A 25,792-nucleotide genomic window follows, 5' to 3' on the forward strand; every position below is an offset into this window, starting at 1 on the left:
ATAAAAATAAAAAAATTAAAAAAAAATGCTTCCTCCAGCTGGATTGCACGTCTGCCTTCTCCACCTATGGAAATTCCAATCTTATAAACTTAAGTCAAATGCTTTCCATTCACAATGCTTTGCTCTTTTTGCCGAATTATCCTTAATGTGTAAACTCTACCTCTCTTTTTCTTTTCTTTTTTTTTAAGACAGTCTTGCTCTGTCACCAGGCTGGAGTGCAAGGGCACAATCTTGGCTCACTGCAAGCTCTGCCTCCCAGGTTTATGCCATTCTCCTGCCTCAGCCTCCTGAGTAGCTGGGACTACAGGCGTCTGCCACCACGCCTGGCTAATTTTTTGTATCTTTAGTAGAGACGGGGTTTCACCATGTTAGCCTGGATGGTCTCGATCTCCTGACCTCATGATCCACCTGTCTCGGCCTCCCAAAGTGCTGGAATTACAGGCATGAGTGACCGCACCTGGCTGCTTTACCTCTCTTTTTCAAAGTTCCTATACATACTAAGTGCTCAATATACGGTTATGCTACCTTTACGTACAAGAGTAGATCAACCTAGATATCCATTTGTCACAATAAATGGAGCCTCGACATGCTTAATGATTCAGAGTTATTAGTGAGACAACAAAGCCTGGAACCTATGTCTCCTAATTTTAGTATGTCTGGTCAGGAAGGAGGTACTATGACCTATTAACTAAACAGAGAAGAACATGCAGAACTGAACCAAGAGGAATGAGATGTTTGGAAAACTAATCCAGTTGTGTGTATCAATGCTTCAAACAAATGGGCTGGCCTTGGGGTGAAGTATCAGTGCTAATGGGAAAGTGAGATACTTAAAGGAGGAAAGTCAGCAAGGCAATGAAGAACCACTCGGAGATGGAAGAAACTCACGTCCATAGACTGGGTCAGTAAAGGGAGGGGCAGAGAAGGCAGAAACATAAAGCATTCCTCGAAGAAAAAAAAAAAACATGGGTCATGGTTTGAATCCATGCTCTTTCCATTAGGTGCTGGGTGGTGGTGAGCACATTGCTTCACATCTCTAAGCCTCAGTTATCTTGCCTGCAAAACAGAGATAAACATACAGCTCCCAGCTTTGAAAATTAAATACTATAAATGTATGTGGCACAGCTCAATATCTTGCATAGGGGATATAAAAAATGAATGATTGCTTTTATTCTTATTGTTGCTATTTGCCTTATTCTTAGGATAAAAAAATTGCTAATAACATTTACTTCCATTTGGAACATGATGATAGGGTTGAGTTATTGGCAGGTTCCCACTATACATAAACTTTCTCCACGAACTGGAATGAACTTGGGTGGCATAGGGGCACATAGGTTGACCCCTCTGTAGATAGAGTTGACAGCATGTGGCACAATGATGGTGAAAGAGCTGCATAAGGGCCTATTCCAGCCGAAGACTTGTGCCATTATATCATGCAAAGAGTGTTGTAAAGTCTTGATCTCCATGGTAACCTCCTCTCCCTACACAAGCACACCAACATCTGATAGTCTTATTTTAAGCAATAGCTATTTTTCTCCTTTTTATTCATCTCCCTAGAGTTATAAACTTCTGTAATGCATGATAAGTTGCATCTACCTAATATCATCGACAAACTATTCTTCCAGGAAAAAAAATACCCAATGAAAGCAAATCAATTGACCATGGAAGTAGCTCTTCCCAGCAGTGACCTAATCTGCCTGTTTCAAAAGAAGGTGAGGAAACTGTAATTCAGTAGCAAGCCAGGATTACTGGAAGCGATCATTTGATTTGCAGCACTGCCTTTGTGATCTTGTCATAGAGGCTATAATGTCATAGACTTTGACAAGGCAGAAGAAGGATAAGTTGTAATGGACCCTGGTGTTTGCCTGCAGAATTAATCTGCTCAATCATGTCTCTAAACCTCAATTTCCTCATCTGTGAAATGGTAAGAATGATAGTTTCCCACTCTATCTGAAGAGGTTGTCTATTTCTTTTTAGGACATTCTAGGTGAAAGCTTTTATACACTTTACATTGCTATGTAAAATCTAAGCTCTCATTATGCATCATTCTTTGATACCTGTTTAACTTTTGGCAGGAGCCTAAAAACAAAAATTGCCTCTTCTTTCGCTTTCTTGCTTTCTTCAGCTGAGAGAACTGCTAAGCAGGGAAGAGCATACACATTTATTTAGCACACTAAAGGCAAAAATTTTATTCTGCTTTGTTTGCTGCTATAACCTTAGCCCTAGAACAGAAATTAACTCATGTATACATTCATTCAATTTCTTGCATGGATGCATTTTTGTCTTGGTTTGGTTACTATAGGGGCAGACTCTAAGACAAGGCTAGGATGTAAATAGTTATTTGGGAAGTGGTCTCAGGAAACACCAGTAGGGAAACGGAGAGTGAGTCAGGGAAGGGAAGGCACCAGTGAAAGGTATACTGAGGAGAAAGCAAATTCTACTGTTGTCATGTAGAACTTGGTCCTGCTAGGGAACCGTGAGAGTCAACGGAGGACACACACCTCCAAAGCACAGTGGAGTTGCTGGAGTACTAATTGCCTACCCATACTCATCATTTGAGTGACGGCTTCTCCCAGGCACATTATTCCCCCAAGAGGTCTCTCCACCCCTCATATACACAGAAGTTCTGCAGCCAGAGAATGACCACTGGCAAAGAATTATAGGTGCTGGCAGCTGGAAGTTGGGCTGGCATCACAAAAATAGTAAGAGTTTATGGGCAGGGCACCACTGACATCTGCTTCAATTGTTTATCAGGAAGTCTGTGTAAATCATCTTAATTTCTGTGACTCAGATTGAGTTTTTTGTTATTCAGTGATTCTAACAGTGATCTATAATTTGATGTTATCGTTTTAATTAATGTTGGATGTAGGAGAAAGGAAAGATGAAGAGGCAATATCTCGATTGCTGTGACGTTGGACCACCTGATGCTCTGATTTTTATTTTAAAATTGGGACATGTAATACAAGCAGTCTGTGGTATGTTGTGACTAAAGATCATGGTGTTTTGGTGAGACAAACAAAAATAGAAAAAAAATGCAAAAAGGGCGTTAGATTTGGGTTCAAATGCTTTCTTTGTCATGAACTGATACATGATTGCAGACAATCTCTCCTCCACTGCAAAATTAGAATCTTGAGTCAGGACAGAGACAATAATTTCAAGATATGTGCCACCTCTGCAGCATTGATGTGGCTGCATCAAGCACCCTGTTGGGAATATTGACACTGTGTTCAGGTTTATAGTAAACAAGTCCCATTTTTTTCTGCTGATGTTGACAAGGAACTTTGAAGAACTGCCTATGCCATTCTAGTTCTAGGTGCTTTCTATATATAGTCACTGTGAACTTCTTTCACCCTGTCCTGTCTTCTCTTTTTGTGTAATAATCAACTTAATCATATACTGAGATATTTTAAAACTCTCAAATGTAAAAAACTAGAATGCAATTAGCACTCACCAAAACTATATTTGTATCATCCCTTCTTCCCTTGAAAGTTTGAAAATCCCTTGCAAGCTAACAGTGCTCAGGATCAAGAATCCATTCAGAAAGCATCACATCTGTGTGGTTGTGTAGAAGAGGAAGTTAATACTGATTCCCATTTCATGACAAATAAACAAGCTATTATTACACATGGAGGCAAAGGCCAGAATTTGAAAAGAATATAGAGCATAATATAATGAAACAGAGGTCATAAAACCCTAGGAAACATGATCTAATATCTTGTACACTCGCTGAATAATTACATTGATTTATAATTTTAAGTAGACTTTTGCATGTATTTTCTTATGTAGCCCTTAAATAAACACTAAGATAAATAACAACGTAAGCCCAGAGAAGGTGTTGTCATGTCTCTTTTATCTAATATTATATCCCCACCACTTATCAGAATTTCAAATGTAATTTTTACCCTCAGTAAATATTTGTTGAATCAAAGTCTTATTTTCCTTTTTCTAGACAAGAAAAAATATTTTTCTCAGATCACACATCTTGTAAACAGAAGAATCATCGCTTTACCACAGACTTTCAATGTATGTACCAGATATTCTACCTGCCTGTATTCAGAGTTAATTATCAGGACCATCCTGTCAAAATTGCATCATGTATTGTTTATCTCCTCAGTTAGATTGTAAGCCCTTGTCCATCTTTTTCACAACTGAGACCTCACTACCTAGCTTAATGCCTTAGATATGGTAGGTGATCAAAACTGAATTGTTAAAAGAATTTCTATTTGAAAATGTAAACAAAAGGAAACTTTTAAAGAAAAACAAAAATTTAAAGGACTAGATCAAAATCACATACAGAATAAATGATGGAAAGCTTGTCTAGAGTTCAATGCTCTCTAAGTACAGATAGAATAATAAAGAGGATAATTTGAGGACAATTTACTGATAAGCATTATCATATCAGCATGCAACAACATTAGCTACCCAAGTTCAGGTTCTGTCTGATTTTGGATATTAAAGAAATAATGCTTTCAAAACTATCAGCTGCTAAGTATTTTGGGAAAAAAAAAACTTTTTAAATAATTGCTCAAACATTCACTGTGAGTTGACAACACTATCAATTTGGGGTGACATATGTTGCCTTTTATGGTGCTCTCTGGCCTTATAGAGCCTAATGGATGGTGATTCCAAATGTCAGATTTTCCTCTTTCTCACTTGACCCTTGGGTTTTGGAGTGAATTACATTTATCACGAAAAGGTCAGCAAATACTTTGAAGTAACATGTGTACAGAGAAGAAGGGAAATTTAATGGTTAATAGAAATTGACTTTTCTTTATACTGAAGTATAACCATGTTATCTGTAAGCATGTTAGGCCAAACTTTTAGCTTTACAGAAGAAAAACAGAGCTAAAGCCCTACTAAATAAATATATGCATCAATTGAGTGTTTGTATCTAAACCTAAGCTGATCCCAATAAGATCGGTTCCTTCTGAACTTATGCTACATAATTTTTCCCCAAGAAAATTAGTAGCACATGCCCCCATCCTCTTGGCCTACAGCCCCTTCACCCACCTTTTGGTTTCAGTCATGGTTGTTAGGGACAATTCAGATTCGCTTCCAACTGGTAGGTTCCACCTTAAGCAGGATTTGCCTGTCTCTCTATCGTGCCCTGAAGACTTCTACACTCCAAAAGACATAAGCCTAAAAATAAGAGAAAGTGGAAGAGTGTGTGTCCTGGTATTAATGGATAAATGTTTTAGACTCTCATCTTTCAAAGAGATCAATCTATGATGTGTGTGTGTGTGTGTGTTCCATTACCAGAACTGGGGTACAGAATAAAATTCCAGTAACAATCGTGAAGACATTGATTACATGTCTTCAGGATATACTATGTTCTGGGTTTATAAAGATGACCTCGGATGGCCTTTAAATTGTCAGAACTCAACATCCAGTAGGTGAGAGATGTCTGAAAATATATATCCCTTTGTTGTGTTAGCAAACTATTCCTCTGAAAACATGGGTCAGAAGTCAAGTCTTTTAGAAAGGTTCGTCTGACACCCAGATCCAGAATCTTCATGTTCAAATGTCCTTACCAGATGTTTTTGCATTTATGAGTATATGTTTGCCTTCTTAATAAAAGGTGAGCTCCTTTAAAGAAAAGACCCTGCTTTATTCAGCTCTGTATTCCCAGAACTTGTATCCATCAGGTCCTCAATAGAGGTCTGATTTAGGGAATAGTATGTAATTCTATATTCTTGAAATATCTAACAAAGTTTCTTATACATCTGTACCAAATTCTCAGATCTTAGCCAAATATTTTATTTCTTTTTTATTTCAAGGCAAGTGGATGTTGATTCTTTCTATTGCTACTCCTCTGGGCAACTTCTGTATCTTTGCAGTTTCCACAAATAAGCCTATCTCCATTCATCTAAAACCATATGTGTTTTTAGTGTTCCTGGAGAACAGTAGATTGAATTGCTGACACTGTACCTTGGACACCCTTAGAATTCAAAGCTCCCATGGAATTGATTTTGATGCCTGCAATTTCCAATAAACAAACTGTTGAAGAAGATAGTAAGTAATGCCAACCACAAAAGAAGAGGATAACAGGTTGATTGCCAAATGCTGCTATGAAGTAAGATAAAACAGAACAGTTGGCCCCCAGGCTTGTGGCAAGGTGGAATGGCATAGACAAACAGGATCATTTTGCAATTTCTCCCTCATCTAGCAACATTAATGCCATCTTGTCCCTACGTCTTCATTTCCTGGCACCATTGCTCTTCTCTCTCCTCCCATACCTACTCACCATAATAACTACATGTAGTCAAACACAAATGCAAGTCACCTAGCCCAGTGAACCTTTGAGAACCTTTGCTGTGTACTTTCAGCCACGTGTGTTTCTCCTAATGTCACTCATCAATCACAGCTGGATAATGTAGGGGGCAAAATCATATTGCCTTTCGGGAGCTGGATGTGTGTCCCATGTTTCCATGGGCTGACTGTGGATCATTTTATTTTTGAATGAAGGAAGTCATCCTGAACACACATTCATTTCTGGTAATTGCTTTTTAAAAATATATATCACAATATGCCGGAGGATGTATTTGTTTTGTTTTGGTTTGTTTTCCTTCTGTAGGTTCCACTGCTTTTTAATAGATTTTGAGTTCTGCATCCTTAAATTTATTTCCTGATTTTGGTCAGGGACTTTTACAGAGAGCAGTGCTGTATTTGTTTAGGTGGGAGGACCTCGAGGGCAGGTAAAGACAAGACCCTTGGTCAGACAGCCAGCTATAAAAAAAATGCACTAATAGACAAGATCTATTTTGCCTTTCTCAAAAACCCTGTTAGATCAGAAAATTAAGTTTTATTATAATGCTTTATAGATGAAGATCTGACACTGGGAGGTTGAAATGACTGGTCACAGTCATGCCCAAGGAAAGCTGTGTATCTTGCTTGTGTTAGAATCGAGTCCTACCTCCTGTCAGTCATTTTTCAATAAACTAACAAAAATGTTACACTAGTAAAACAGTTACATTAAAAAAATAAGGAAGACGAGCCATTAAGCAAGTAGTATCAGTTACTATCTAAATAATTTCCTATGTTATTTTTTAATTTCAATTTTTAATTACTAGTAATAGTTATATATATTTATGGGTTATAATATGATTTTTTGATATATGTATACAATGTAGAATTATTATATCAAGTTAATTAACATATCCAAATTAATAATAATGTATATTTCAAAATTACTAAAATACTAGGTCTTAAGTGTCCTCACTATGAAAAAGAAGTATATTAGGTGATAAATATTTTAGTTAGCTTGATGTAATCCTGTGTGTTATTTCTAATGCTCATTTTAATATGAGGAACATTATAAATGAAGATAGCGAGGCACTAATAAGGAACTTGTTCAAAGTTCCATTGTTTTCAATGCATCTGTACTTAGATTAATTTAACTGTGACCAAATTTAATGCTGATATCCTTTCACTTCATTGACACTGACTTATAGTTTGACAGCAAATGATCAAGTTTAGTGAAGATTAAGTATTAAGTAGAAACCAATGAGCCTAGAACCTAAAGTATAGAGACGATAACAAGGGTGTTGTTCGATTTTGATTTACTCTGCAAAATAAAAGGATTAAAACACAAACCAGAGAAATAGAAGACCAAAAATAATTAGGCACAGTGTTAGCAATTAGCCAGTGATTTTAAACTGGGGAAATATTCTCCACATGTTGGGAATAGGTAGACAGATGATGTAAGCATCAGCTTGGGTTTTTTATTAGTCCATTCTCAAGCTGCTATGAAGAAATACTCAAGACTGGATAATTTATAAAAGAAAGGGGCTCAATTGTCTCACAGTTCAGGGTGGCTGGGGAGGCCTCGGGAAACTTACAGTTATGATGGAAGGGGAAGCAAACATGTCCTTTTTCACATGGCGGCAGCAAGGAGATGTGCAGAGCAAAAGGGGGAAAGGCCCCTTATAAAAACATTGGATCTCATGAGAACTCACTCACTGTGATGAGAACAGCAGCATGGAGTAACCACCCCATGATTTGATTACCTCCCACTGACTCTCTCCCATGACTTGTGGGGATTATGGGAACAACAATTCAAGTTGAGATTTGGGTGGGGACCCAGCCAAACCATATCAGGTTTCTATACCAAAATATCATAGTCTGGGTGGCTGAAACAACAGACATTTATTTATCACAGTTCTGGAGGATGGAAGTCTGAGATCAGGGTGCCAGCATAGTTGGGTTCTAGTGAGGGCCCTCTTCCTGGCTTGCAGACAGCAGCCTTCTTGCTGTGTGCTCACATGACCCCTTTGTGCCACCTCAGGGAGAGATCACTCCCTTTCTCATCTTACAAGGGAACTAATCCCTTCATGAGGGACCTATTTACCTCCCAAAGTCTCCATTTCCAGATACCATCACATGAGGAATGAAGGCTTTAACATGAATTTTGTGGGGACACAGACATTCAATTCATAATGAAGGAAACGATATAGGAAAACTTAGTGGGAAATCAGATAGAGACTTAATAGAGAAACATTATGCAATCAGGAGACAACTTGCTTCAAAAAGTACTGAATGCAGGTACTAAAAGTCTCTATGCACTGTTTCTCCTCCTTTCAAATCGGCCTCTCTGGGCTCTGCCTATCTTATCTGTGGCCTCATTTTCCCCACCTGCAACTGGGTTTTTAACTTTATTCCAAAAAACATGCACTGTGACACCCCCTAACTTGCACTCATTGAGCTTTTAACCTAAGGAACAAGTACTTCATTACCTCCAAATCGAAGAACCCAGAAAAAGAGCTCTCTTTGCCCAGTTTGATAACAGGCACGACCCAGGACTTACATGTTGAGATAAGACAAATAAGTGGCCAATGAGAACTGGGTCACATACCCAACCTAGGGCAGGAGAGTGAGATTCTATGATTGGTCACCATTTAATAATCACATTATTGTACATAGTTGCCCAAAGTAATGAGTTTCTAGATGGACAAAATTAACTAATATGCACTACAGAAATGTCCTAATATGGTTATAAATGGGTGAGAAATGGAAATAACATAGAGTATGAAAAAAGAGAGGAGTGGGAATCAGGTAATCTGAGGTCTCTATTCTTTTACTTTCTATATGTGAACAATTTTTTTTTTTACCTCTCTGGAGTTCAACTTAACTAACAATAACATGAGGAATCCCAAAGTTGCTGTGCATAAGAACTGCTTTGAAGATTTTTCAAAGTGTATGTTGCCAGAATGTCTTAATGGGAAAACTCTATGTATTTAGTGATAGGAAATAATAAAAAACAATTATCTCTTGGCCATCACTCAGGGACCACAAAACTGGATGACCTCCTTGGGCCTTACTTGTTTTAATACTTGATGATTATAAGTGACACAGAGAGAGAGAGAGAGAGAGAGAGAGAGAGAGAGAGAGAGAGATGGAAACAGAAAGAGAGAGAGACAGAAAGACTGAGACAGAGAGGATGTGGAATAAGATGAGGATGAGGATTAAGAACATATGCAGTTTTGCAGCTGACTAAAGAGATAGCTGTAACATGTGCCACTTAATAATCCCAATACAGTCTCTGCTTGCTGATACAGTGAAAACCTGCCACACGCTTTCAAGCAAAAAAGATTCTCAAGACTTTCCAAATAAAGAGCTATGGGCTCATTCTGCATGCAGACAATATCATCAACGGAAACACACACCATAGAAATAGACTACTCCCCATGGTTTCCTGCCCTCCAGCTTTCGTAAAGTCATAACAGATGCTCGACAGCCGAACAGAGCCCAGACTGGTAGCAGCTGTGCATTGACTCCTGCTAATTAAGCCACCTATCACCTGACCAACAGTGCATCCCACGTTGGGATTGCTCTAGGAGAGGCAACAGTCACACTAATCCTTCACCTTGAATGGGGAAGATTTCAGGAACAAAACAAGTTTTCTTCTAGCACTGTCTACTCCTACAGGAAAGACAACAAGCCCCATATGGAAAGTAAGAACACAATTTACTGGGGATTAGTGTCATAGCTAGGTTTCAGTGTGAAAATAAATAGCGTAGGGACCATTTAGTTAAGGCATTCATAACTAAAATATGCATTTGAATTATTTGTGGGTCCTTTGAATTACAGATTCCTGGACCCCAACCTAGATCTTCTGAATTAGAATCTCATAGGTGTGGACAGTATGTAAACTTATATAAATCCTTAGCATACTCCAATGTGTGTGTGTGTGTGTGAGAGAGAGAGAGAGAGAGAGAGCGTATGAAGCTCGCCTGATGATGGTGAGGTGCTTCCAGTCTTAAGAGAAGCTGAGTTTCTCGTAGAGCTTCCCGGTTCACGTACAAAAGGGACAGGGTGCCCAGACCTTCATCCTCTTCCCAGAAGAATCCCCACCTCTGTAACAAATAAAAAGCTGATGTTCACTTTAATATGAGGTCGAGACTAGAACTCACACCTTTCGAAAATTAAAAAGAGAAAACAGAGAAAAAAAGATAAGATGAAAAATGGTGGGCTGAATCTATTAAGTTGCAGTTTTTCTTAAAAGTTAACTTAAAAATATGTATATAATCTCAGAATAAAAATACAGTAAAGGTAATGAACATCAGTCTGAAATTACATAACTGGTTTATATCATAGCCTCATTTTGTACAATAATATAAAGACAAACAAACACATCTAAAAGTTAATAGTGTTCTTGGAGAGAATTACATGGGTTTGAATTTCAACCCCATCACCTTCTGTGATATCTTCTGCTAGTTAACTTCAGGGTCTTCAACTGCAAAACTGGGATAATAGAAGTGCCTACTTTATAGAATTGTGAGGTATAATTTTTAGCAAACCATAAATGAAAAGAACATTGTTCAGTGCTTGGCATGTGTTTGGCAAGTGCCATCTGTGATCATCATTCCTGGAAAACATGTTTCTACATACAGTAGATACCAATGTCTAGACCACCCAGGGCTAAATTCTCACCATGTCACTTATTAATGCCATGATTCACTTGCAAGCTCTAGTCAAAGAAGGGGGATAGAGCAATTATAAATCTGAAGGAGGCTAGTAGAGTGGAAACTGCAAGCCAGGAGCCAGGAGCTGTGATGCTTTGCTCCACAAAGTGTGGACCGTGATGCTTCAGGAGCTTCAGCATTACTTGGGAGCTCATTAAAAAGCAAAAATCTTCAGCCCCACCCCAGAACTACTGATTCAAAATCTGCATTTGAACAAGATCCTTAGGTGACTCATAATACAGTAAATTTTGAGAAGTACTGCTTTAATGGTTCAGGCCCCAGTAAGGTAAATGCTGGAGAAACAGTGTAACTCAGAGCAAAAACTACAAAACAAAAATAGAATTCTCCAATGGTGAGTAAAGACAGTTACAGGGTAAACCCATTGACAGGTAACTGACAGGTAATTTTACAGAGACAGCGCCAGTAAATGGAATTCTAGAAGAGAAGTTTTTGCTATCCAAGACTGTTCTTCAGGGTCAGTTCACTTAAAAAGATCTGTATTCCTAACCAGAGAAGTCAAAATACTGAGCAAACTTAGAAAAACGTAGCTGACTTAATGCATCAGAGGCAAGATGAGAAGTTAAAGAAAAATCTTTGAGTTGCAGATTGTTTTGGGTAAGAGAAAAGCTGAGAGATCAGGGGAAGAAGAGATGAAGTAGTAGAAGAGGATGAAGGTCTGGACACCCTGTCCCTTTTGTACATGAACTGGGAAACTATGAGAAACTCAGCTCCTCTTAAGACTGGAGGCACCTCACCATCATCAGGCGAGCTTCATACACACACACACACACACACACGGTGTTTCATACTCCCAGGAATTCTGTGTAATTATCAGGAAGAAGATGCTGGCTTCTATTTCCCTAAAACTTCCTTCAGGTGATGCTGACATTCAGTTCAAGTGAGAAGTGTTTTCAGGAGTGAGAGAAGCCAATTTAAAATAAGATATCAACAAAAGCAAGTCATCAGCAAAGATAAATCAGAGCAAAGCTGATAGAACAAGCAACAGAAGTAAGAGTGTAAATAGGCCAGAGACCAGAGAAAGTCCATTGACTCAGTTGTGGGGTTCCAGGTGCACTTCTTTTTCTTGGGCTTAAGAATAATAATAATCTGTGTTCATGTGTGTTTCACATAAGATGAAACATGTATTTCTAAATACCATATGGAATGAACACAAATTTGTTAAAAGTTCTATAATATCACTACTCAAAGAAGTTCCATAAAAATTCTTATACATAGTGGAAAAATTAAAACTGCCTTGAATTATGCGGAAAAAAAAAAAAAAAGAGGCCAGGCACAGTGGCTCACGCCACTTTGGGGCGTGTGAGGCAGGCAGATCACAAGGTCAAGAGATCGAGACCATCCTGGCCAACCTGGTGAAACACCGTCTCTACTAAAAATACAAAATTTAACTGGGCATAGTGGTGGGTGCCTATAGTCCCAGCTACTCAGGAGGCTGAGGCAGGAGAATCACTCGAACCTGGGAGGTGGAAGTTTCAGTGAGCCAATATCAGGCCACTGCACTCCAGCCTGGTGACAGACTGAGACTCCGTCAAAAAAAAAAAAAAAGAAAAAAAAGAAAAAGAAAAAGAAAAAAAGAAAGAAAGAAAGAAAGAAAAGAAAAATATGTCACCTTCTCAGGCAATTCCTCAAAAATAATCACTGTTAACAAGTTCTTGTAACGGCTTCTAGAAATATTTCAGTACTAATGCTACTCCAGGTTTATATGCATATATGTATATATTTTGTATGTTTACAGATACCAACAACTAATGCATATTGCTGTAGACCTTGCTTTTTTTTGGTTTAATAATATACTCTGATTATTTTTCCATATTAGCATGTACTTATTTATTTCAATTCTTTTAAACACCACATCGTATTTCATTATTTGGATATAAAGTAGGCCCCCTTATCTTGGCTTCCCTTTCCATGGTTTCAGTTACCAGCAGTCAATGCAGTACAAAAATATTAAATGGAAAATTCTAGCAATAAGCTGATCTAGCTTAAGTTTTCAGCTTCATGCCATTCTGAATAGCATGATGAAATGTCTTACCATCCTGTCTCGTACCCTTCACCCAGGATGTGAATTATCCATTTGTCCCGTGTATCCACACTGCATCTGCTACCTGCGCATTCTTCACTTAGTAGCTGCCGGGGTTATTAGATTGACAGATCACGAGAATGGTGAATATAGGACAATAAGATATTTTCAGGGAGAGAAAGAGAGACCACATTCACATAATTTTTATTACAGTAGATTGTTCTCATTGTTCTATTTTCACTTTTTGTTGATCTTTTACTCTTTCATAAATTAAACTTTATCATAGGTATATATGTATATAGAAAAATTGTGGTATATACAAATGGCCTCTGACTTAAAATGATTCAACTTACTATTTTTTCACTTTATGATGGTGGAAAAGTGGTATGCATTCAGTAGAAATAGTATTTTGAGTACCTATGCAACCATTTTGTTTTTCACTTTCAGTACAGTACTGAAGGAATTTATTAGATATTCAACACTTATAATAGGCTTTATTTTAGATTACTTTGCCCAACTATAGGCTAACATAAGTGCTCTGAGGACACTTGAGGCAGCCTAGGCTATGATGTTTGTTAGTTTAGGTGTATTATATGCATTTTGAATTTATGATATTTTTAACTTGTGATGTGTTTATTGGGACACAATCCCATCATAAATGAAGGAGTATTTGTATGATGTTCATTACCCTTTGTGATTTCAGGCATCCACTAGGGGTCTTGGAATGCTTCCCTTATGGACAAGGAAGCACTATTGGGCCGTAAATTATATATTCATTTCCTTTTTGAAGGACATTTTGTTTCCAGGGTTATTTGCCTTCTTATTACAAACAAAAATGAAATAAACATCTTGTGTATCTTGATTATCCTTTTCTAGGATATCTGTACGTGCAAGATACAATAATCAGTAGATACACATTGTTAGGTTCCGGGGAGTCAGCGGCAAGGGGTGAGCAGCTGAAAGAACACTCAAGAGACCACAGGTAGGTGGGACATGGCTTTATGCAGCAGCTCACTCACACTGTCGGTGCTGCATTTATGCATGTCACACACAATAATGGCTCAGAGCCAGGCGATGAGCCCTCCCATGTTATGGCTTCATAACTGTGATTATATCATGCATGGGACTGTGCAACTGCACTCCAATCCTATTGTGTCATGCCATTCCGGATGTGTACTTCGGCCTACACTTGACTACAGTCCATCGTCCTTACACACGTATCTCATCATTTGTAGATGTTTTCTAATACCTTCCACAAAACAGTTGGTAAGTGTCTACCTTTATTGATTATGGATGGAGAATGCATGTTTTCCTCACATCATTTCCAGCAATGGGTATTCTCAAACTTTAGCATTTTTGCCAACTTGAGGGGTGAACACTGCCTCATTTTGTTTGGATTTGCACTATTTCACAATATGAGTACCTTGGACCTTAAATATCTCAAGAGACTCTCCTGATAGTTGTTTCTCCTACTACACTAGTGAGTCTTGCTTAATTGCTTTTCTCCACCCGCACCCACACTCCCCAGTATTCCGGTGCTTGGCATAATACTCTGGCACAGAGAAGCTTGTAAACAGTTGCTTAACTGATTGACTAAAATTAATCACCAACTGTCCAGAAATGGTTTTACTTCGTGTGTGTGTGTGTGTGTGCTTTACCCAAACCCTAAGCCAATAATATCTAACATTTATTGAGCATTTTTTAAATTACACTGTTCTAAGTATCACATATATATTATCTTAGTTAATTTTTATAACCACCTGTAAGGTAGGTACAATTATTATTATTATTACCAGTTGATTGATGGAAAAAAATGAAACACAGAAAGATTCAATACATTTTCTTGATCTATAGGTATGGGCTTACAGAGATAAAATTCAACAAAGGTAGGGATGAGTAATCGATACATTTAATCTCTATGCTACACACTGCCTCTCAGCTACTAAACTGCTATTTTCTTATTTCTCAGGCAAATAACATCAAAAACTTGTGCTGGTGTAGATTTCTAGGTAACACCCCTCAAAATTTGATAATAAACTTACGGTTCTGTTAGTGGGTGGAGGTAAAATCTGCATAAGTGAAACGGGAATAAAGCCAACATGTATATGAATTCTAATACATGCACTTATCTGGCTTCTACTGGAAATTTGTTTGTTTATAATAGGGTATAAAAAGTGACTATTCTTGTGATCTTGAAGATTCTGCAGAAGTTACAAATGCTAAGAACAAAAAAAAATTGATTGTAAAACACCACAGAAGTGCTGGTCTTGCAAATGGAACGGCCCACCGGTTATGGCCATAGCAGAGTTAGCCCACCAGATAAATAGGGGAGATCCGAGCCTGCGGACTGGAAGGGCTGCTTCAGAGAGGGCTGCAGGTGTGCAGAAAACTCTTGATTGCCACAGGGAGAGGAGAGCCTTCTGCTTTTCCACCTAAAACCAAATGCGGAACTTCAAGGGAACTAATTACCAAGATGGATGTGTGTTCCTTGAAATTTGGGGCATTTGCAAATGGCTATCTGATTCAACCCTGAGAGTGTCTGAGGGTAAAAGGTGGCAGTTGGAATGAATGTGAGAGCATCTGAAAAACAGAGCAGCCAGGGGAGGCAGCCAATGAATTAGAGTTACCTATACAGGGAGGTGCCCACCTGGGGAGTCTTCAAGGAGCTCCAGGAAGGAGGGATCAGCTTATAAATATCTGCAAAACACACACACACACACACACACACACACACACACACTGCATAAAACAGCATTCCCAGGTCTCTGTCCATTACCTCTCCTCTCTTTCTGCTCTATCCCTGGAGGATCAGAGACCACACAGTGAATGAGTGAGGAGGAGATGAGGAAAAGTCTAATGAAAGGGTAAAGAAGCCCACCCTGGCCTCTTTCCTGCTGCAGATGTTCTAGTTGGAGGCACTAAAAAGGCTGAAGGGTGGAGGGAAGCTCTATGATGTATGAGACATTCCATGAGGGGAAACTAGACATTGTAATCCCTGAAAGTAACCAGAAAAACTACGGAAACCAGCCCAGATTCCATTCACAAACTAAGAAAGCTCCAGCAGAACCTTAAAGAAGCAACTTATAGCAGGAATACAGGTCAATTTCACTCTCTGGCAACTTCAGAATGGGGTAGGAGCCCAGCTCATTTCTTGACTCTGGAGTCTGGACACCCTCTATTAATTCCCAGCTCAGTGTCCATCCCACGTGCTTACCCAGTCCTTTCAGATGGCATACCATGGCCACACACCTATATTCTGGTCTCTCATTTTTCAGGTTATTACAGGAAAAGATTGGAAAAGAAGAGAAATATGACAGTATTGTCCTGTTATTATATCCAAAGCTCCATTCAAAGGCATGTAAACGTGCACTAGTGTCTGTATAACCACACATTTGTATGTATTATCATGTGCTATTAGTTTTATTTCTTCTATTTTAAATGTTATTATCTGAACAGGCTGGGCACAAGCTTTCTGTACTTGTTCCACCATAAATAAACAAAAATGCCTAAACACAATTTGTAAAATGTCATCTCCAAACCACAGCTAGGATGCTGCATAACTAGGAAACCAAAATTAAATCTAACTGGGCACTGTGCCCAGACCACAGGCTTCCGGCAAACAGACACAAAGGGAGGAAAAAAGGAAGACACTAAATTGCAAAACAAGGGTGGACTCACAGGGAAAGCATAGCAATTAACCCTAAGACCAGTTTGTCTGTTCTGGGATCCACCTTTTACTTACCTTTGGAAAATGAATGTTGAAAATTATTCATTTGTATTTGAAGCGAGTCTGTATTATTGGCATTGCCTTAATGTAAAACTAGAGAAACAACACTTTTTAAAAAATCTGCAGGTGTTGATCATTTTCTGCAGCCACTCACTAGTACCAACAATAATAACAACGACATCAACAGCAGAAGATTCAACAACCACGGTAACAAGAGCTGCTCCCCTCTACTGGCCAACGTGGCAGATGCTGTTTGTGCCTTGCCCCATACCCTTCAGCACATCTGAATTTACTTAGAGCTCTAATCCTTGGCAAGCTGACAGCTTCCAACCTCAAGCATTGATACCAAGCGCAATCTAGGAAAGCAGTTGGTAAGACAGGGCTTTAGAACAAAGCCACTCACAGTCTGGCTGGCAATAAGTGCACAATAACAGTAAAACATGAGTACAGGCCAGGCACGGTGGCTCACACCTGTAATCCCAGCACTTTGGGAGGCCGAGGCGGGCGGATCACAAGGTCAGGAGATCAAGATCATCCTGGCTAACACAGTGAAACCTGATCTCTACTAAAAATACAAAAAATTAGCCAGGCGTGGTGGCGGGCACCTGTAGTCCCAGCTGCTGGGGAGGCTGAGGCAGGAGAATGGCATGAACCCGGGAGGCAGAGCTTGCAGTGAGCCGAGATCACACCACTGCACTCCAGCCTGGGTGACAGAGCTAGAATCCATCTCAAAAAAAAAAAAAAAAAAAATGTGAGTACAGGTAGTTCCTGACAGAAATTTGTGGTCCAATGGTTAAATATTTTACTGATGAATTAGGAAATTGTATGGGAAAGGGATTCAATGACTGAGGATCACATATCAGGCACAGGAGACGGGTAAATGGGGGAAACAATGCCTATTTTCTTTACTTAAAATCAGCTGATTGTAGATGTTAAACCTATCCAGAACTATCTGTGTGGCAACACCTAAACTAGTGTTGGATTAAGTAACTTGGTACTATATCCTAGCGAAGTTTACACATAAAACAAACCATCATGAAGGTTCTTTGTTAGAGTAGGGTCTTATGGATGTCAGATGATATCCTGGAGTCCTGCTCAACATCTAGCTTACAGGGATCCATGATATCAACCACAAAAATGATTCCAGCGGTCACTTTTCTGGTCCATAAAATTGAAATAGACGGATTGGGAAATTGACACAAAATCTCCATATTGGGATCTGTGGGGTAAAAGCAGTGGAAAAGGCCAAGTAGAAAACTGAAATCATCAACTGTTTTCCTCATACCCAAGATAAGATATTAGAAACAATACTGCATCCCAAAGGAAAGGGGTGATTAGTGCCATTCCTAAGGAAAAAGTTTTGGGGGAGTGAGTGATCACAATGATAGCTTTTCTAACCACATTAAACAACGTAGAAACTGTAAGAATCCTGGAGGATTACTGTAGACTACTTCAAGTTCAACCAAGTACTATCTCCAATTGGAGCCATCATGCAAATAGTGTCTTTGAATAAGGATATAAATATGTCCTCAAGTAAGTGGGGCGTGGACTTGGTTGTTGTGCTCTTTTCCAGTCTTATCAGAAAAGATGATGAAGGCAGTTTGAATTTTCATGAAATAAAATACACACACACACACACACACACACACACACACACACACACGCACGCATACAGTCACACAGAGTTTTGCCCTGGGAATGTGCTAACTCTCTATTGTCTGTCATAGTAAAACCCAACCTGGCCTTGATTTTCTGGATATTATGGCAAGCATCACATTGATCAATTACATGATAATACTATATTTATTGAGCTGGATGAGCAAGTAGTGGCTAAAAGCTGGAAGCCTGTGTAAGAAACCTATGCTCCAGAGGATGGAAAATATGCCAAAAAATGTTTGGAGACTACGCGTGTCTGTACATTTTAGGGGTTGAATACTTAAGATAATTGTAATGTTGTGAGATCATGAGATCATGAGAACATAAGATCATGATCATAAGATCATGCTTTGGAAACACGACTTCCAAAGCAAAAGATAAGTTACCATGTCAGACCTCCCACCATGAAGAATAAATCTCCATGCCTCGTGAGACTCTTTGGGTTCTGGAAGGAACGTGGTCCATTGCTAGAAATGCTGCTTTGGTTCATCTTCTGGGTAACACAGAGGCTGCCAGGGCTGTTGGGGCCTAGAGAAGGAAAGGGCTTTGCAGCAGGTCCAGGCTGCTATGGAAGCAATAGTGGAGTTTGAGCCATACTGGGGCCCAGTATAGACCATATAATCTGGCATACACTATGGTGTTGGAGACTTCAGTGGTGGAAAAAGAAAATGTCATTAGGAATTTTTGACAAGATTCAATGAGAAAAAAAAATTCAACACAAGCCATCAGAGTTTAATAACACATCCAAGCCACTGAAACAAATAATTGTAAGTTTTTGAGGAACAACCCCAGATGAAGACAAACTATCTGACCACAGGACATTCTATGACAATGTAGCCAAAACTACCCGTTGTAAACTTGGTTTTGTCAAGTATATGAGGATCAACCCAGGAAGCCCAACAATTGTTTTTAATAAGATGAAAGTGTTGCATCCAGGTATGGGAGTAGTACCATCACAATGGAATGTCCCACATTCTGCACTATCCAGACACCAGCCTGAAAGAGGATTGAATGTCCTGCTCAAGGCACCACTGAAGTGCCAGTTCAGGGGAAATACCCTGTGAAAAACAGTGCCAGGATTTTTATAAGCATTTAAGCAAGATTTTACGTGGTGATGTGTCCCAACAGGAAGAATACATGGGTTTAGGAACCGAAGAATAGAAGCAGGCATGACCCCAAGTGCTATCACGCCAAATGACTCACCTGAGAATTTTTACTTCCCATCTCCAAAACCTTGGAATATAGAATTAGAAATCTTGGTTCTTCAAAGGGAGGCACTTCTTGCAAGGGAATTATGCAACACTTCTGTTTAATTATAAGCTATAGCCGCTACCTGAGCAGTCTGGGCTTGTGGTGTCAATAGACTACCAGGCAAAAGGAATTACCATTTTTGCAGCAGAAGTAATTGACTCTGATAGGCAATTGGAGGCTCAGCTCCTGTTTCAGAATGTGACCAAAGAGGACTATCTGTGGAACTCATACAATCCACTTAGGTAGGTCTTGGTGTCTCTTCATTGCTAATTGTGATTGTAAAATAGCAGGTTTGGCAATGCTGGCCTAATAAGGACATTGTAACCAAGGACTGAGGCCTCTTGGTGATGAGGTCTAGGTCATGCCACAGATAAACCCCTGATGATAGCAGAGGTGAAGGAGAATCTAGACCGTATGGTGGCTAAAGGAGGACAACACTACTGTGTAACTGAAACTTGTTGTAGTATCAGGGGCTATAGTTCATCATTCTTACCTGCCTCTTAAGTTTCTTCTAAGGAAGACAAGTCCACTGGAATCCTGAAGGAATCATATCCTGAATATATCTTAAGAAATGGACTTCAGCGTTCTAAGACATAGACTGTGGTAGACACAGGGAGGAGCAATGCAGCTCTCTCTTCAAGAAAGGACTTTCCTTCCCAGCTACAGAGAGTGTGGTTAGCAGACCAACTCCAGCTGTCCCTCAAAACGGAATTGCCTGAGATCACTGTCTCTGGACAGCCCATATTGGTGACTGAGGGAGGAAGGTATGTGAAGACCTGGCCATTTTGGCTCAATTGGAATGATTTTGACTGGCATTACCTGTTTGGGGCTGAGGCTCTTTCCGACTGTGCCACAGTTTGACTTCTTCCTCTGCACAGTCCTGCTTTCCCCCCTGTTCCTTTTATGGTATCTATTGATCCCTAATTAACACCTTCCCCGTGACACTTCCATTTTAGCATCTGCTTTCAGAGAGCCCAACCAGCTGCATGCTCCTAGAAGTATAAGCGAATAACTGTACTCACAGGAATTGGAAGGTGGCTTTTCAGAAGTTCTACCGTGCCTGGCATGCAGTAGTTATTTCATAAACACTGCTGGCTTGAACTGAAATGACACTGAAGCTGGATATTTGAAATATATAGTATTTGTTGTCATGACCTAAATAATCATACTCCCTCAGTAGTCGTATTCAGAACTCTAAAGTCTAGGCATGTAGGGAGTTGGCGGCGGCGACTGTAGAAGAATAAGTTGTACACATTTGTAAGAGAAAACTTCACCAAGTGGATATCTTGACCTAAACAATAGGCAAAGAGATGAGTGCAGATGAAGGTGCAATTTGTGTGCTGACAGAGGAATTAAATGTAAGCGAAATGGAGTAATAAAGTAAAAAAAAAAAAAAAAAGGAGAAAATGATGGAGCCCTCCAAGACAATGACCAACGCCAAACACTTGTCATACATTCTCTCTTTATTTCTAGTAAAAATGGTATAAAAGAAGTACTATCATTTAATATGTTACCTGTGAGAACCTGATGCTCAGCAACAGTAATACATTCCTTGTGAAACTACTTGAGAGGTAGCACTATCAATCCATAGTACAGAGGAGCTGACGGAAATAAAATTTGGAAGTTGTGACACCATTGGAAGATGTATACTAGAAACCACCTACCCTCAGACTTCTGTTTACATGGAAATTAAAAAGCCTTATTTGTTTAAGCCATTTTTAAGTCCAATTTGTGGTTAGCTGCAGCTTAAATCATTCCTTACTGATTAATTGGGGGTAATTACACATTTAATGTCAATTGAAATCTAATGTGCTGTTAAAACTTTCTCTTTTACTAGAAGGCTATTGCAAACAAGATCATATGCAATGCCTAAAAGAATCTTATGATTTTTCTGAGTTTAATGGAAAATAATGACGTATAATTAGCAGACTTGCCCAATTCATTGTTTTTGTTTGGTTAAAAAAAAATTTATACAAAATACCTCTTTAGAGTGATAGGTTTCAGAAGTGATAAAATAGGATGGAGGCAACCTTAGCACCACCACATGCCTGATTCAGGCATCCCTACATCTTCAGAATGCACACCTATCCTTTGCTTGAACATTTTGTCAGTGCTAATGAACCACCGTGTGGGACAGCCTGTTTCCTGAAATCAGAAGTGTGATATTTTATAAAATTATTTCTTTGTGAAAGGTTAAATTCAATTATCTATTCAGAGCCTCATCTATTGAGCCTATTTCTGAAGCTAAATGTAAATTTATTAGTTCTTCTGTACTTCATAAAGATAGATACACTATCTTTCTTTCCCCCAAAGTCAATATATCATTTCATTCACCTAGTAAATTTTTATTTACCATTTACTATACCCGAGAGACTATTTTAGATATTGAGAAGGTGGTATTGAGTAAAAGGACAGTGAACCTACTCTTTTAGGATTAAATTCTAGAAGAGAGAGGCAGGTGTTAAATGACTAAACAGGATAAAAATGAGTGTTTTGAAGATTAAAATCAAAAATAGAGAAGAGTGTTATACAATAAAAATATTCAAGGGGAACTTCTTTAGATGAAGTAGACAAGGAAGTCTAATCCAAGCAGGAAGTGTGTAAGCTGAGCCTTGAGAATGGTAAAGAGTAGCCAGCCATGTGAAAACCTTCAGAGAGAATTATACAGGAAGATAAAAAAGCAAATGTAAATTCTTCAAGGCATGAATAAAATTGGTCTTTGTAGAAACAGCAATAACAGAGATGTGCCCAGTGAGTAGTGAATGAGGGGAAGGTAAAAAGATGGCACTGGAAAGAAAGAGCAAGATTAGGTCAGTAGTTATGAGACAATGCGAATTTTGGATTTGATTAGTAAGGGTAATGAATGGGGTAAGTTATCTCATACCTACCCTGAGATAACCTTGAGCCTACCTTGAGCCTACATTGAGGCTTTCTCAAGTTCCTAGGAGCGTCACCTTATAGGCATCACCAAGCTCAAGCTACCGTTTTCTCCTTCGTGAAAATAAGAGTGTCAATTAACCTACACATTCTTTTCAAGGATAAATGAGAGAACACTTGATGTGTAAGTTATTTGTCAATTTAGAGGACCGGATATATGGGTACTATTTTTAGCATTACATTTTTCCTTTTTCTAAACTGAATATTTTGATTTCTCTACTCTTCATTATATAGATATTACATAATCCTCTGTTTCTTCTTTATCCTGGTGTCCCACTCTAAGAACTAAAGTAATTAGGGTAACCAACAGTGTAATTCCAAGCATTACTTTGCTTTGTGGTCGTTCAAGTCTGCCTCAGACTTATACAAAGAACATGGTAGGGTAGCCTATGATGTCTGAGAGGGAGGACAGAAAAATTTAAAGCCACCTTTATCCTGTATCCAGAAACGGCATCCTCTTTTATGGAAACCTGACAGATTCGCACTGATCTTACAGACCACTTTGTCCATTTGTATAATGGGGATAATAGCCTTCTAAATTAATTGGATGAAATAGCTGTGAGGAGGAGTCCTGAACTTCAGGTACACAAGGTAATACCAATACTACCCTGATCCCTTCCCCACAAAATTAGCAAATTGTCGCTTAATGGATTTGAAGCTACGGATACCATTTAGCGTGCCCACAGCAGTAATTTATTAAATGGAACCTGGTGTCATGACCATGATATTCCAATGTAGCACCTGACCCACAGCAAAGTGTGCTTTCTTCTCTTACCAGTGATCTCGGGAACGTGGAATAAGGAAAATGAAAGATAAAACAAACTCCAAACTTACAAACGCATTAAAAAAGAACTTATATTTTAGTAACAATTTCTCTAAAAATAAAAACTTGCATACTTATAAGTTACAAGCAGTGACAAATTTTATACGTACACATTTAGAGCATCTCTAATCCCCAAAATCTGAAATCCAAAATACTCTAAAATAATTTTTTGAGGGTCATTGGCCCTCAAAAGCTTGAAATACTCAAAAAGTTTGAAATGCATAATGTTTCAGAACATTTGAGATTTTGGGCTTTTTTAGATTAGGGACACTGAACCAATATATAATGCAAATACTCCACTATCTAAAAAATTCTGAAACCCAAAACACTTCTGAACCCAAGCATTTCAGATAAGGCATACTCAACTTGTATGAGATTTTATATGTATATACATTATGTATATATGATAGATCCTTTATCCAAATTCACTCCCATCTATTAGAAATCTTTTATCCACCCACTAAAGAAAAAATAAGAACATATGAAAATAGAAAATGGGGAATTATTAGATGTGTGAGAGATTACATTTTAGTCCTATGGAAAAAAATACATATATGAAGCCATTCCCCTTCTGCCAATCAGATTGTTTCAAATGAACCACCAGCCAACTAAAAGCAGGCTTCACTGTCCCTCACAAGACTCAACCTATTCCAGAAGGGAGAAATGTTGATAGCCATTTTTTTCTAACCCAAATTAAATTATGCAGAATTTCTACCTGTTTTATGATAGAGTGCTGAGTTTTCAAACTTGCAAGTAAGTTATTATATTTATCTATACCCCTGTTTCTCCATCACCTTGTTGTGTAGGTCACATAACACACGTTACGGTGCAGTAATAAGCAACTCTAAAATGTCAGTGGTTCAACACACAAACAGAAGTGCATTTTTTTGCTCATGTACATGTTCCTGTTGTTCTGAATTCCAGTTTATATCTAGTGAATGAGGCTCTGAAAAACTCTATGAAATTGTCACTGCACCATTTGGAGCACACAGCGTCTTCAGCTGATACATCAGGGGAAGAGAGTGCTGGAGGACCTCACATCAAAATTTAATGCTTGACTGGGAAATAATACACAACCTTTCTGCCCACAACTATTTGCCCAGAACTAGTCAGATAGTACTGCTATGACCAACTAGCAGGGAATTATGCTCCTGCATCCCAGAAGAGGAGAACCAAATAATCTTAGGTAGTAGAAGTAGCTACTAGAGCTGGTGATTGTGTAGTAGATGTTTTACTAAAAGTAGTAATTGAAGAAGTAGCTATTGTTCTACCTTTGGAACAATAATCCTCGCAGATTCTTTGAATACCTTCCATGTCTCAGTCTCTTCTCTTTCTATCTTTATTTTTCCTAAACATCATTTTAAAGACATAACACATACACCATACTCTGCACTCATTTAAGGTGTTTTTCAGTATACTAAGAGTTGTGTAACCATCATCGTAATACAATATTAGAACTTTTTCATCAATCTGAAAAGAAACTCTGCGTTAGCAGTTAATCTCCGTTTCTTATGTGACCATCACCACCCCACTTCTCACACCCTAGGAAACATCTCATCTGTTTTGTGTTTCTACAGATTTTTTTATTCTGGACATGTAAAATAAATGGAATCATACAACATATAGTCGTTTATGACCAACTTATTTGATATACTAACACGTTTTAAAGGTTCATTCATATTGTTGCCAAGGATCCGAAATTCATTTCTTTTAATTATGATTGAATAATATGTCACTATGTGGATATAACCCATTTATTTACTACTTAATCAGTTGATGGTCCTTTATATTGTTCCTATTATTGACTATTGTGAATTGTTTTGCTATAATCATTTGTGTACGAGTTAAAATGTGGACATATACATTCATTTCATTTAGGAATATACCTACAAGCAGAATTACTGGATCATATAGTGTTATGGTTTGGTTGTGTCTCCACCCAAATCTCATCTTGAATTGTAGTTCCCATAATCTCTACCTGTTGTGGGAGGGACCCAGTGGGAGGTAATTGAATCATGGGGGCAGTTATCCTTATGGTGTTCTCATGATAGTGAATGAGTTCTCATGATATCGGACGGTTTTATAAGGACTTTTCCCCATTTTGCTTGGCACTTCTCCCTGCTGCCACCATGTGAGAAAGTGTTTGCTTCCCCTTCTGCCATGATTTTAAGTTTCCTGAGGCCTCCCCAGCCATGCTGAACTGTGAGTCAATTAAACCTCTTTCCTTTATACATTACCCAGTCTTGGGTGTGTCTTTATTAGCAGCATGAGAACAAACTAATACACAGAGTAACATCATGTTTAATATTTTGAGGTACTGCTAAACTGTTTTCAAAGGGGCTACTCAATTTTACAGTTCCATTAGTAGCAGATGAGAGTTCCAATTTTTGTTTATTCTC

This window comes from Mandrillus leucophaeus, unplaced genomic scaffold (genome assembly GCF_000951045.1).
Source record: "Mandrillus leucophaeus isolate KB7577 unplaced genomic scaffold, Mleu.le_1.0 Scaffold173, whole genome shotgun sequence".
NCBI lineage: Eukaryota > Metazoa > Chordata > Mammalia > Primates > Cercopithecidae > Mandrillus > Mandrillus leucophaeus.